Here is a 15,427-nt window from a genome sequence, read left to right as displayed (position 1 = left end):
ACACACAGGAGGAGAGTTTTACTTCAGGACTGAAGTTTTATGCTACCACAGAGACCAGGTCAGAAACAGCCTTGGGAGATGCATAGAGAGGGTGAGAGCTAAGTAGGGACCTTCTGAGGTCATGTGGGAGACCCAGGCTCAGACTAGGAAGATGGTAGGACCTGTGTTCTATTGTGGGAGGCCAGGTTCATTGGAAGTAATCATCAGAGGGAGCAGTCCTAATGAAAAGGACTTTAGCCTAGTGATATGTTTGAGCTCTAGTGCTATCATCTATATCCAGCAGAAACTAACAGTCTGAATTATTATAGGTCTATATAAGGGTAGTCTAATTATCATCACTAAAATTATAGTGCTTTGCTTTGATTAAGGACTATTCAGTTAAGGACTATCCAGTTTACATTTGATGCAGTTTTGTTGGTGGTGAATTTACTACTGCAGCTAAAGTAACATTGTAGCAGCTGGAAATTGATTTTCTCTTTATGCCAATACCTGGATTGCCTGAGGAGTCATAGACAATACTTTACATTGCTCCCAAAGAATGGGTCATCTGACCAAAGAATGTAAAACTTCAGCACACACAAACAGAAAATACCCTCCCCAATAAATCCCAACTTCCCCAAAATCAGTAAAGAGGAATTTGTGAGAGGAAATCATGAGCTGCAAAGCAGGTGGGTCCGATGAAGTTTCAGTGGAGGTAAAACCGTTCAATAAAGTGCTTGGTAAAATTTGAAGTATAATTACCTAATGACCCTACTGAAACAAATGATCAGTGAGTCTAGAGAAGACACTAATAAGTAGCTAGTAAAATGAAACAACGACATGGAAAACATGAATACATGGCATAAAAAGGAATGGGAGTCCATAAGAAAGTTCCAAACAGAAGTTGCTGCAAAACATGGCTGAAAGTACGATGGCAGCAGTGACCAATGTAAAGACAGAGTAGCAGACCTAGAAGACAGAGCATGGGCAACAATAAACTGACGAGAGATACCTTCAAACAACAAGAGAACATGAAAAAGGGATCCAACAGCTGCCACATGTCTCAGTGAGGACTCACAAGAGTAACTGGAGTTAGTGAAAAAATCAGAAGACAGCACAAAGAGCAAAAAAAAAACCTATTTACACAAGTAAGAGCAGAAAATTTTAAGGATATGGGAAAAGAACTTACATTCAAGTAAGTACAGCTTGTAGGAATAGCCATGATCAGGGAAAAAAAAAACTTCATGCCACATAATTAAAATACCAGAAACACAAGAACAGAATCTTAAAGGCTGCTGGAGAAAAGCAACAAATCACCTATAAAGAGAAATCCATCAAAATTACAAAAAAAAATTCTCAACACAAACCTTAAGGACAAGGAGAGCATAGAATTAAGTGTTTGGACTCTTAAAGGAAACGAAGTCCAACCCAGAATGTTATATCCCGCAAAATTACCTTTCAAAACCAATGGAGGCATAAGATAATCCCATAACTAAAAAACCTAAAGATATTCATAAACACCAAACACCACTTGAAAAAGGTTCACGGATACCTTAGAAGAAAGGAATGAAGCTAACCATACTAAAAGGTTCCAAAAAATGAATATATCAAGTAGTTCTAGCAAGTAAGTAGAAGGAAAAGAAAGCAAAACAGCAACAGGAAATTAATACAATGACAGAAATAAGCAAATGTCTATTGATTATAACCACCAATGTAAATGCACTCAACTCATCAGTCAAAAGACAAATTAGCATAGTCAATAAAGAACAAAATCCAATGGTATGCTGTGTACAAGAAACATATTTAACACAAAAAGATATAAACGACTAAAAGTCAAACAACAGAAAACTCAAAGGATGCTCCACACAACAGGAACCCAAAAATGAGCAGGAGTACCCACTCTGTTTTCAAACAAAGTGAATTTCAAGTGAAAACTCATCAAATGAGGCAAAGGACATTGTATATAGATTAACAGAAGCATTCAGCAGGACTAGATAATGATTATGAATATATATGCACAACACTGGTACACTCAACTCCATAAAACAAAATATTATGGACATAAAAGATTAGGTAAACATCAATACAATTACAGTAGAGGAATCTCAATACTCTACTATCACAAATAAATCATCTAAACAAAAAAATCAACAAACAGATAACAGAGCTGAACCAAACCTCTGAGTAAATAAACAATAGATATATACAGATTATTCCACCCAACAACAACAGAATAAACATTCTTTTTGGTCACGTATGATCCTTATTTCAAAATAGATCACATACTATCTCATAAAGCAGATTTAAATAAATGCAAATAAAAGTTTATATGCATTTTATCAGATGCATTAAACTAAACTAAAATAAATTAAATTAAAATAAATTAAACTAAACTAAAAAGCATTAGCAAAAGAAGCCACAGAAACCATACAAACATGAAAATTAAACAACATACTCTTGAATAATCATTCACAGAACAAATTAAGGAAAAAATAAGTCAATTCCTAGAATTGAATGATAATTCCAGTATAACCTACCAGAATTTATGGGATATTCAATAAAAGCAGTCCTACAAGGAAAGTATACAGTGGCAAATGTATACACCAGAAAAATAAAATCAGCCCAAATAACCTAATGATGTATCTCACAATTTTAGAAAAACAAGAATAATCCAAGCTCAAAGGTTCTACAAACAAGGAAATTATAAAGGTCAAAGCAGAAATTAATAAAATGAAGATCAAAAACAAAAAAAAACAATGAATTAAAGAGCTATTTATCTGAAAGAATAAGCAAATTAGATAAAACATTAGCCAATTTTACCACAAAAAAGGTAAGATAGAAATTAATGCAATTAGAAATGAAAAAGATGAAATCACAATGGTTACTGCCAAAACCCAGAAAATTATTAGCAGCTGCTTTACAAACATATATGCCAAACAGTTGGAGAACTCTAGTAAGATACACAAAATCTTCTCAGACGCTAACATTATTTTAATCCGCAAACTGATAATAATCCAATCAAAAAAGAGAACCATAGGCCAATTTCTCTAATGAATATGGACACAAAAATCTTTAACAAGATACTGGCAAGCTAATCTTCATAAAAATCATATACCATGACCAAGTAGACTTCATCTGTTGGATGCAAAGAGGGTTCAACACACACAAATCAATAAATATAATTTATCACATAATCAGGAGCAAGGAAAAAAAATCTTCAATAGATGAATAAAAAGCCCGTGACAAAATCCAATTCCATTCATGATTTTAAAAACCCTGAAGAAAATATATATAGAAGGTTGATGTCTCGATTTAATAAAAGCCATTTAAGACCAACCTACTTCTGCATCATATTAAATGGAGGAAAGCTAAAAGCCTCTAAACAACCAGGAACAAGACAAAGAAGTCCATTATCATGTGGATGGAAAGTCTTCGACATTCTGACCTGGCAGCAGTGTGTCTGGAACGTGGAAGAAAGGAGAGCCTACCATCGAGGTGACATTCACCATTAATACTGTGTCCTGCTCACAGTAAAGTGCAGCGTGTGAACTGTAAGTTCCGGGACACCAATTAACCTTTTATCCACGCTTCAGCAAGAAGTGAATGAGGGAATGATGACAAGAGACAAAGTGCCCTCTGTAGCACTCCTCCAGTTAATTCATATGTGGGCTAAAGTTGCAGAGAAAGAACATTATTCTCCAAAGTGAGACTGGTGCATACAGGTACTCTGCAGGCTATTTTTTACTGAATAGTGAATTCTTACTTCCACACCTAACCCATATCCATGTCACTAACTCCAGACCTACATATTTACAATTATCCCTCAGTTTTCTTCCTATAAGCTATCTTAGTAAACTGAACAATTACCCATGGAGTTACACTTGTGATAGGGTCTCCTACTCAGCATAACCTTCCTTCTATTAAGTATGGACCACTCCAAAAGAAAGTAGTTACAGCCTATTTTCCTCCTCCCTCTCCCGCCTGCCACTTTCATATTTTTAAAGAGAAAGAGGAGGAGAAAGCTTTCTTTTGCAAAGAAATTTCATATTCAAAACCATCCTTTGGACTCACTTTTTAACATGCCTTTTTGTATTCCCTTACTTGATAGATAATTAGCCTGCGAAATTTCTTCCTCACATCTTATGAATTGTCACTTTTAGGTGATCAATCCAAGCATACAAAATTATCTCTTTTTAACCACAATCCCTACCCAGAGAAAACCTTCCTTGGATATTACTTCACATATACTATATTTCATAAGCAAATTGAAATGAAATTATTTCTGCAGCCCTTTCTAATATTACACTAGTGAAAAACAACCTTTTCTGTGTTATTATCCGATTATATTTCTTGACCTTAAAGTACTAGAAATTATCTTCAATTACTGAATGATCAACAGAAAAAGGACAATTTTTCTGTGATATGAATTTTTCAAAGTAATAAATAAGTTGTCTCTATGATTTTAAACATCTCATTTCCTCCTTAAATTCAGCAAAGTTAGCAAAACCTTTGGCATCAATAGAAAAGATTCCTATCTACAGCAACATCTACATCATACATAATGTAGCTTTTTAAAATTTGCCAATCATTTTTTATCGTACCAAGGGTTTGTTTACATCTTGTAGTTTACTAGTTTAATTTTGCTAGAGTTATTCACAAATGAGTAGTATAATAAGAATTTTTAAAACTCCAACTAGGAAAGGTATCAAGTAGAGCTTGGATGGAAAGAGTTATGAACTGCATGTATGTTTCAGTATATAGGATTGATAACCATATTTCTAGATTTTTGTTGGATAGTTGAAGAGAACTAGTTGCAGTTTCACTGTTTGAATCCCTACTTTATATACTCCACTTTAGTATCTTGAATAACTATTTGTGAGAGGACAATCTGTAATGATCAACTAATGATTTCTTACTGTTTATTTTTTTCTTTGAAAGTATGTACTATTTCTACCTGTTTTGTGTTTTGTTTAGTCTTTCTTTAAATAAAATTTTAAAAAAAAGAAAGAGAACAGTTATGAAATCATGGTGTGAAAATAAACTTACAAATGAAATATATAAAGATTGTAGAATTAAAATCACACATGTATTGTGCCTAACACAGCTCCTAGAGCATAAAAGCAATCAATATTATTTCTCACAAAATATGGGTGAATCATTTTATAATTTTAAAGTAAGGAAAGCTTTTTCATAGACAGCCCCAAAGCCAGGAACCATAAATGAAGACATGAATGTATATACCTACATAAAACATAAAACTTTTAATAACAAAAGTATCACAATCAAGGTAAAAGACAGCACCTGAAGAAAAAAAAATTGCAACATATGCCCTAAGAAGAGGATAAATATCTGTAGTGCCTTAACTCCTTATAAATCTGCACAAAGGATAAAGAAAATAAGTAAAATATATAAACAATTCAAAAAGAAATAGGGCCAGTAAACATATGAACAGATTTCACTATGCAAATAAAGCAGCAAATTGGCTATAATTAAAAAGAAGAGTGAAATCCAAAATGTTTAATTGTGCAGGCAATAGGCTGCCCTTATGTGCTTCTAATAAATATGCTCATTGATCAAATTTTTTAGAAGGCTATTGAGGAATAGGTATCAAAATTTAAAAGATGCATTTCCTTTTCTTTGCTTCATTTTTTTAATATTCGACAAAGACATTTTCCATAATCAGACATAAAATGATTTTTATTTTAGACAATTAAAATAGTTCCCTTCCCTTCTTTAGAATTTTTATGAGAAATAAAATTTCAAGCAGTCTTATGGGGAAATATCCATGTGGCAACTCAGGGGTTATAAAACATACTGTTTACCGTGTCTTACTTCTCACAATGGCTGCACAGAAACAGAACAGAAATTATTGTTTATCCATTTTTTGAATGACTATGAAAGAGTTCTTTTAATGGCATCAAGCATTGCCCTAATCTATCCTAAAGTGGAAAGGGCAAAATTCAGGGGCGTGGATGCTCTGCTCCACTGATTAACCTGTAAGAGTCTCCCAACTGAGAGTAAATTAGTACCAAACTAGGATCTTCAGGCTCTCTTGCCTGTGATTCCTTTGCCATGCATTGAATTATGAAGAGAATCCCTGCAAATTTGTAAAACCAGTCTTTTTCTTAGAGCTCTTCTTCAGATCTGTGAGAACCTCCCCTCACTCCTCAGAATTCACAGTTCACACTGCTATTTATTCTCCCATCAGAAATTTTCCTGGGCAAAACTCTGATTGGGTAAACTCCCCTGTGGTGATCACAGACCCCTAAGTTTATGAAACTTCCATATATATCCCTCCCACCACACCTCCCCATCAGGCTGTCTTCCATATTAGTAATCCAATGTACTTATCCTTTTTATTTCTCACTTTTTTAAAGGAGACATCTAAGGGGAAAAAAGAGAAAACAAATGTATGACTCATATTATATATTATCCCAATAACTAAAATTTTCATAACAGTTGGATCAAAATATGGAATAAAGGCTGAAGATTTAGCTCAGCGGCGTAAGTGCCTGCCTGGCAAGTGCAAGGTCATGAGTTCAATCACTGGTACCAAAAACAAAACACAACACTGGAATAAAATGGTGACTTTCCTGTTGAGATTTTAAGTTGTTCCAATATTGACCAACTACACCAAGGCAGGAGCTTACTCCAGCATCACAGAAATACTGATGGCGCCACATATGTGCAGAGGACAATGCTCAGCTTTAGTCAGATATAGACATCTACACTCTATTATCAATGGATCTTGGAAGTTAGGGAAGTTTTCTGAAACTCATTCTATGCTTCCCGATGGAATCTTAAACCTCAACAGCAATTATATTTCGGTTAGCAGCTGATTGGAGTATCAAGCTCACTTAGAGTTCTCTGAGATTCTAAGCAACTTGAAAACTATTTTAAAGGCTTAGAAAAGAATATTCAAAAGTATGAAAGTAACAATTTCCTTGGCCTGAAAGAAATTATAGCAGCTACTACAAAAAAGCTCTACTAACAAAATGTTTTGTTATTTAATTCAGCAAACTAAGGTCAAGTAAACCATGGTATAATAACATTGAGTCAATTTTAAAAGACAGCAGATATGCATTTTAGGATACAGGTAACTACTGAGCCTGTAGACCTAGCACCCAAAAGGCTGAGGCAGTAAGGTCACTGAGAGTTCAAAGCCAGCCTGAGACACGAAAGCAAGCCCATGACCAACCTGAACTACACAGTGAGACCCTATCTCCAAAAAAAAGGATACAGATAATAGTCCATATTTTTAAAGTATTTTAAAGTAGGTTATAAAAATATAGATATTATATAGAAATCCAGTTTTGTAATATACGCAACAGGATTTTATTTGAGGAAGAAAAATTGAGCCACTTTATTTTCATTGTAATCGATGGTTCCAAGTCATCAATCAGGTGATTCCAACATCAAGATCTCGGCTTGAAGCTTGAAGGAGATTCCATCAGAAGGGGAAACACACACAGCTTCCTGAAATAGGCTCCACCTTCAGGTTATTTCTTTCCAAAACAGGCTTTAATAAGGCAGGGGAAGGGCTGGGGATTTAGCTCAGCAGCATAAGCGCCTGCCTGGCAAGCACAAGTGAGTTCTGAAACTCTTTCCCTGCTTTGCTTTGCTTTGCTTTGCTTCTGGGCTTCCATGAACTACACATCTTGGCTCTGTCATACCCTTCTGCTATGTTTCCATGGGATCTGCAGACTATGGACTGAATCTCCAGAAACCCTGAGCCACATTAAGCATCACCTCCTTTAAACTGTGGCAGTCAGGAATTTTGTCTCAGGACAGAAAGGCAAACTAATACAGGAATTATGACTCAGAAATGAACAAGGCAGTAGCACACCTAATGGGTAAAAGAAAAGAACCCTTAAGACAAAGGAGTCTTTTCCATGCTTCTTTTGAGAAACCCTGACTACCACTCGGTTTTCTCTGTATTTAATAAGCACCATGAAGGAAGTAAGTACATCACTGTAAAGTCAAAAGGATACATGTTCCCCACTGTATTCACATACCACATGTGGAAAAATAAATACACATAGTTGTGTAAGAGAGGGAAGAAGTAATAGCACTTTGAGAAAATTGGGGGTCAGACAAGTGGCATGGTGTGTGACTTTCAGGAATTCTTCCAACTTGATCTTCAGCAAACCTCACCTCACCCCGTAACAGGCACAGCTTCTGTCTTCAAAGCCCTGGTCATCTTTTACTGTGAGAAACTGTTCAAACTAGACCATAGACCATCTACTGGTTTCAAGTCTTCATTAAAAATGGCTTGATAAGTGGAAAACAAATACATGTGCAGTGACAAAGCCAAAGAAGAATCTCCCACTAAGGGAATTAGAATTATTTAAAAGCACAGACAGATGTAGAAAAATCAGCCTGTGATTAGCAAACAAAGCAGGAGAAGGGAAAAATGAAAGAAGAAAATCTCATAATTTGGATTTGAACCTCTTTATGTGCCATTTAACAAAATAATGTGTTGCCAAGAGCATGGAAATCATGACCTGTAATCATTTATAAAAGAACTTGTGTCTTCATTCCCAACAAATTTAAACTTAACACAGCTGACATGATCAGACTCTTGCCAGCCAACTTAAGAGGCTTTAGGTTTTGCTCATTGTTCCTAGAGTATGATTTTCTAAGAACTAAATCTTCACAAATATAATTGATCTTTCTAAGCAACTAGAGTTGCCAACTGGTTATGAGCCGAAAGCTATGTCCAGGGAGTTCCATAAACTTTGTGCAATGCCAAATGCATAATTCTAAACTTTCACAGTATGTGTTGACAGTGAAAAGACAAAGAGAATTTTTATAGTGGTTAAAGCAACTGTTCGATGGAGACCAAGGCTTGTGGAGGATGATGCCTGGAATGAAGAATTTAGATCCTGACTTCTCACAATGACGTGAGCCAAAGTACTAAATGGGGCACAGCACTTGCCAAAGCATTCTGACTCCTAAGCAAATAGAACAAAATCATTCAACCATGAATCCGGGAATCAAAGCTCTTGAATTTAATACTGATATCATATTTGACTCATTTCTACTTCAGTTTATTAACATAACCATGCAATGTCATTTCCAATGTTTGGAAATCCTCCAGTTAAGGTGATCTCTTCCACTATTCTTCCTTTTTGGAAATGCTAACAAGGCTTAGTCATCTGTGTGGCTGGAGGGAAGCAAAAACTGGAAAGCTAAAATGGAAAAATGCTTCAGCTATTACTATGTAACTGTTTATGCCAGGCTCAGTTTTTTATGCTTCATCCAAATTAATATTAAAAAGCAGTTTCTTTTTTCTGAACATATGGTCTAAGGGAGAGTGGTAATTTCAAACAAGAAATATTCATTGAAATTCATGTAGCAGGGATGGGGATTTAGTTTAGTGGCATAAGCGCCTGCCTTGCAAGTGTGTGGTCATGAGTTCAATCCCTGGTACTGATAAAAAAGAAAAAGACAAAAAAAATGAAATTCATGTAGCAATGTAATATTATGCCTATGTAGTAAAGTAAAAGCAGGCAAATGAAATTTAGTACCTGCCCTTGGAAATATAGTTGAGCTAAATATATTAAGTATCTACTATATGCTAACACAATCATGAGCCTTCCCTTGTACAATCAGGAAAAGCATTTTGCCCTCACCAACAGATTCCAGGGTGCTCACCAAGGGCCCACTAGTCAGAGAGCTATTTGCTCTATTGCTATAGAGCACCCTCCTGAGAAACAAGACAGCCCCTCAGTCAATAAGTAAATCACAGCACAGAAGCCAATTTGCCCTTCCTGTGAGTTGACAGAAGCCATGCTGTGCCTGGGAAGAATATAAAGAAGCCTATTCACCCTTCCCATGAGGCAGCAAAAGCCATGCTGGGCCTGGGAGGAGCAATAAATAGCCAATTTGCCCTTCCCATGAGCCAGTGCAAACCATGGGAGGACAGGAGGAGTAACAGGAGGCCAATTCACCCTTCCTGTGAGCCAACTGATATTCAGGAAGGGAGACAAGAACACCCCCACCCCGGAAACAGCCAACTGATTTGGAGGACAGGCTGAGTTGATAGCAACTGAGGTACTAAAACAACTTAATGCTTGTATTGTTTGATTGACTTTGCAGGACTAAAGGCAGTAATCTGAACATCTATTGAGAGGATAACAATATGAAATACAGCAAATATGGAAGATTTCCTTGTTTTGTTTTTGAAATGCAATATTATTTTCACTGTTTTATTTTACTATATTTGGTTGTTTTTTTATTCATTGTTTTGTCCTGATTGGTTTTATTCTGTTGTTTGGTTTTATTATGTCTGATGGTATGGACAGCTATTTTGAAGCAAACAAGAGACATAAAGGTAGCCATTGTTGATTTCGTACTACCTTGTTTTGAAGTCCTGTATTGCTTTCATTGTTCTGTTCCAATTAGCTTTATTCTGTTTGATTTAGTTTGATTTTATTGTCTTTAAAATAAAAAAAAATTAAAAAACAATTCTGGAGGAAGATGAAGCCTGAAAAATGAATAGACTTTTCAAGATAAAATAACACTTTTCCTGCTTTTAGAGAACATTGAGAGTAAGTGCTTGGTTGTGGTCTATTACAATTTATTCATCAATTCCACAAATACCTACCTAAAGCAAACTATGTTTTAGATATATAGTAAAAGGAATTATCTTCTCCTTTTTTTTTTTTTTTTTTTTTTTTTTTTGTCTTTTTGAGAGAGAGTCTCCCTATGCAGTTCAGGCTGGCATTGAACTCACTTTGTAGCCTAGCCTGGTCTCAACAATCCTCCTGCCTCAGGCTCCCAAGGGCTGGGATTAATGTCATGTGCCACCACGCCTGGCTCAGGAATTACCTTCTTAATTTTGTTAGATTATAACAATAACAGTAACTTCAAAGATAACATTGTCTAAAAGGTTACATATCATAAACTTACTAATTTTTTCATTCACTCAACAAGTATTGAGCTTCAATGACTAAAATGATAGCTGACATTTATCAAAATACTACCTGAGTTGTGGACATAAAACAAAATCAAAATCAAGCAAAACTTGTGCCCATAACTGATGTTAATTCCACTGGCTAAATAATTGTTCATTTGCACATTAATTTTTGTAGTATGCAAAAGGTGCCAGTTTGGAAAAAACATGGTGATGGGATTTTGTCAGAAGTCTATGATTCCACATATTCCACTCATGTATTAATAGTAGTTCTACAAGATAATGCTGACAAAGTCTTATGTAGTATAAAATATACAGTGTTAAAATATAGGGATAGAAACGTAAGTGGAGATGGAGGTAGTAATATAATTGGAAGTGGTTAAAAATACAGTCACACAAAAAAGCAGATATCCTACTTTAATTATGGAAAATGGAATCATTTCTGTGGTATAAATACTCCCCATTTCAAACCACCAATGTTTTGACAGCTGTTTAGCAGAACTTCTAAAAATTTACAGCCAATCTTCAGTAATTGATAAGATCCAACTTCAACACACCACAAGGTAGAAAGAAGTCAGCTCCTTAAAGTTTCTTACACTCTCCTGGATACATTCAAATTAACCCTTTACTCTAGGATCTAATAAAAATGACAATTTGATGTCATCTCTACATAATCATTAAATGAATAGATAAATTTATACTGAGAAGCAAATAGATTGGAAATGGCATAAGAAATATTTAAGAAAAAGCACAAAGGAGACAAAATTGTGCAATTGTGGGATAAATAAAAAATGAGATCATAGATTCAGAAAAAGTATGTCAGTAATTGTATTAAATATAAAGTATTATGTGTCCCAACTAAATGCCAAAGTCACCGGGCTGGATATAATACAACCCTAACTATGTTACTATGTTCAACAAATAAATGTTAAAGAATGTAGAATGAAGGGCTGAGGATTTAGCTCAGTGGCACAAGCAGGTGCCTGACATCCATGAGATCATGAGTTTGATTCTCAGTACCAAAAATATAAATATTATAGAATGAATGATAGAAAAAGAGCCCACATAGTCTGGGAACCAGTACCAGGCACAGGCCGCCAACCGGACTGGAACAAACAGACCCAATACCTACCTCAAGAGCCTTTTATATCTAATAAAGTGGAAAACATAGAAGAAATGAACAGATTCCTAGATATATATGAATTACCAAAGCTGAATCAAGAAGTTATAAATATTCTAGCTCAATATCAGTCAATGAAATTGGAGATGTAATTAAAAATTTACCAACATAAAAACCCAGGTTATGATGGATTCACTACTGAATTCTACATAAATTTTAGAGAAAATCTAATGTCATTAGTTCTCAAAGTCTGTAATGAAATTGAAAGGGAAGCAATATTCCCAAACTCATTCCTGGAAGCGAGTGTTACCTTAATATCAAAACCAGGGCAAGATCCGAGTAAAAAAAGGAAATAGTGGCCAAGGTCTCTAATGAACATCCACCTAAAAATCTCCAGTAAGATGGTAGCAAAGAGAATGCAGCAAATCATTAAGAAGATTATATACCACAACCTAGGATGCAGGGGTGGTTCAACATATACAAATCAATAAATGTAATAACTATATCAACAGAGCCAAGGACAAAAAATCACATGATCATCAAATACAGAAAAAGCATTTGAAAAAGTGTAACACTTACTCATATTAAAATCTCTACAGCAAATAGAAATAGACGGTCTCTATCCCAATCTGATAAAAGCATCTATGAAAAACCAATAGTCAACATCATACAACCAGCTAAAAACTGGAAGCTTTTACTCCAAAATCAGGAACAAGACAAAATACTCTCTATTATTATCACTCCTATTCAATATAGTTCTGTAAACATTAGCCAGAGCAACTGGACAAAAGAAATAAAAGGGAATAAAGATAGGAAAGGAAAAAGATAAATTATCATTATTTGCAAATGTCATGATACTCTACCTAGAAGATCCCCCAAATTGCCATTAAAAGACTTCTAGTCTCAATAACCAAATTCAGCAACACAGCTGAATACGAAGTCAACACTCAAAAACCAAATACGGAAAAAGAATTAGATATACATGTTAGTGATGCATATATAACTTCAATGATTCATGACCAAAACACTTCACAGTATGGCGAATCTCTCTGGCAATGTAACTGGGTTTTGTGGTATGTTAATATCCAATTTGTCCCAGGCAATTCTACTGTCGCTTTTCAGTTGATATTGACAGGGTCACATAATCATCACTATTTCTTTGTAAGTCAAAACTCAGATTGCCTTTGAGACATTAATAGTGCTAGGGCACATTGCCAGAGAGCTCGATTGCTGGGCTAGCTACATTGCATCCTTCTTTCCCAAAATAGCCAAGGTGGTCAAATCTTGGGACTGTGGTAAAGGATTATAACTAGCTATCCCCAAAGTATATCACTGAAAAGCAGCTAAAGAGATCTCTCTATTACCATCATAGTCTTTAGATAGGAAATCTTTTAGAAACCTCAATGATACAAACAGCCCACTGCAACTCACGTGCCATAGGTTTGCCACTCTGCTTTAGGCTATAAACATCCACAAACAGTACAAAATAAAACAAAGCAACAACAACAATTAAAAAAATGAAAGAACAAAAGCAATACAAATGTTGTTGTAGTTAGGGTTTACAAAGGAACATATTTAATAGCAGATGCATAATTTATAGGATTATTTAATAATAATCACCCAAAAAGTCAAATACAAAAGAGTACAAGAGATCTATCCATGTACTAGAGACCCAAAGAATCCAGCTGAGGTCCTGGATCCCAAGGCAATGTCCTGAAGGAGTCCAGCTGAAGACCTAGAGCCCATGACAATGTCTCATACAAGTCTGTGAGATGGATCTGAACTGGGAAGGCCCAAAAGCCAGTGGTAGGTGCTAGAAAGTCTCTGTCAGCAGGATGAAGGATCTTTGCCAGCAAGCTGAGGGATCTGTACTAAAGCCAGGAAATGATGCTCAAGGTAAGAACCAAAGCTCCACTAAAAAGAACTGCAGCCATCCTCAGCAAAAGCAAGGACTCAAGCTCCTCCAAACATGATAACCGCTGAGTTCATATCAGGAAAACTAGAGGGATAAACTTCTCCAGAAGAATCGACAGGATACCATTTTCTCCTCCAGTTTTCCTTTTATGCTGTTGTCAAGAATCCTCAGGGAGACCTTCCACACAGAGAACCATGCTAGTTCAGTTCTGCTGGGAGTTACAAATTGACCATTAGATAATCCACCACAAATATGGAAAGAAAAAGCAACAAAATGCCTCTCAAAACCCCCAAATCTCTCGAAAATCAATCCGAGGGACATCAAGGGGCAGAATAACATAAAAGCCCCACTCCTGAATTACTCAAAAACATTTCAAAAGTTAGAAAACATGCTCAAAGAGAAACTCAGTGGGATTAGAGAAGAAGAAACTAGTGGAAGTAATAACCAAAAGGTTGCAGGAGCTCTCAGAAGACACTAATAGAAAAACCAAATGATTTAAATAAACAAGATGATACAAAATGTGAGGGACAAGTTAGTTTACCAGATAATTAAAGTACATAAAAGTTTATAATCAGAAATCCAAGAATTAAAAATTATATTGAAAGTACAGGCAGTAGGACAGGCCAATATGAGGGTAAAATGTCAGAATTAGAAGACAATGATGCCTTCAAAGACCAGCTACTCAAGGACACCTTAAAAATGACAAGATAAAATGAAAAATTGATCCAACAACTGATAGATGTTGCAAAGAAGACTAAGAATAATTGGAATAAGTGGAAAATCAGAAGACAATGCAAATGGCATAAAAACTCTGTTCACCGAAATAATGGTAGAAAGCTTCCCAAATATGGAAAGAAACATGCATGCAGATCACTGAGGCACGTGAGGCACCATATAGCCATGACCGAGGGAACCTCCCCCATGCTATGGTACACTCACTGGCTCAAAATCTTAATTACTGTTAGAGAAAAGCAACAAACTGCATACAAATGTAAGGCCATTAGAATCACAACAGACTTCTCTACACAAATCTTAGAGGCCAAGAAGGCTTGGAGTAAAGTGTTTCAGGCCCTAAGAGATAATAACTTTCAACCCCAACCTGTGTATCCTGCAAAACTTTCCCTTAAAGTTGATGGAGAAATAATGTATTTCCAAGATAAAGAGCACCTCGAGAAATTCATGACTAACAAGCCAGCATGACAAAAAACTTTCAAGGACATCCTAGAAAGAGACAATGAAGCCAACTATGTCAATAAATCAAAAAGAATGAATACATCTGGTGGGAAGAGCAGCTAAGCAAAAAAGGAAAAATGAGAAAATTAGCAACAGAAAAATAATGCAGTGACAGGAGTAAGTCATTAACAGTAATAATTCTCAATGTGGATGGTCTCAATTCCCCAATCAAAGGACACAGATTGGCAGAATAAATCAAGAAAGGAAACTTACAACATGCAGTGCACAAGAAATACATTTAATTCAAAAAGATGCTCACAGA

This window comes from Cavia porcellus, unplaced genomic scaffold (genome assembly GCF_034190915.1).
Source record: "Cavia porcellus strain 051 isolate PalLab524CR breed Dunkin Hartley unplaced genomic scaffold, mCavPor4.1 scaffold_1, whole genome shotgun sequence".
NCBI lineage: Eukaryota > Metazoa > Chordata > Mammalia > Rodentia > Caviidae > Cavia > Cavia porcellus.
The sequence above is the reverse complement of the archived record's forward strand: the minus strand, read 5'-3'. Positions refer to the sequence as shown.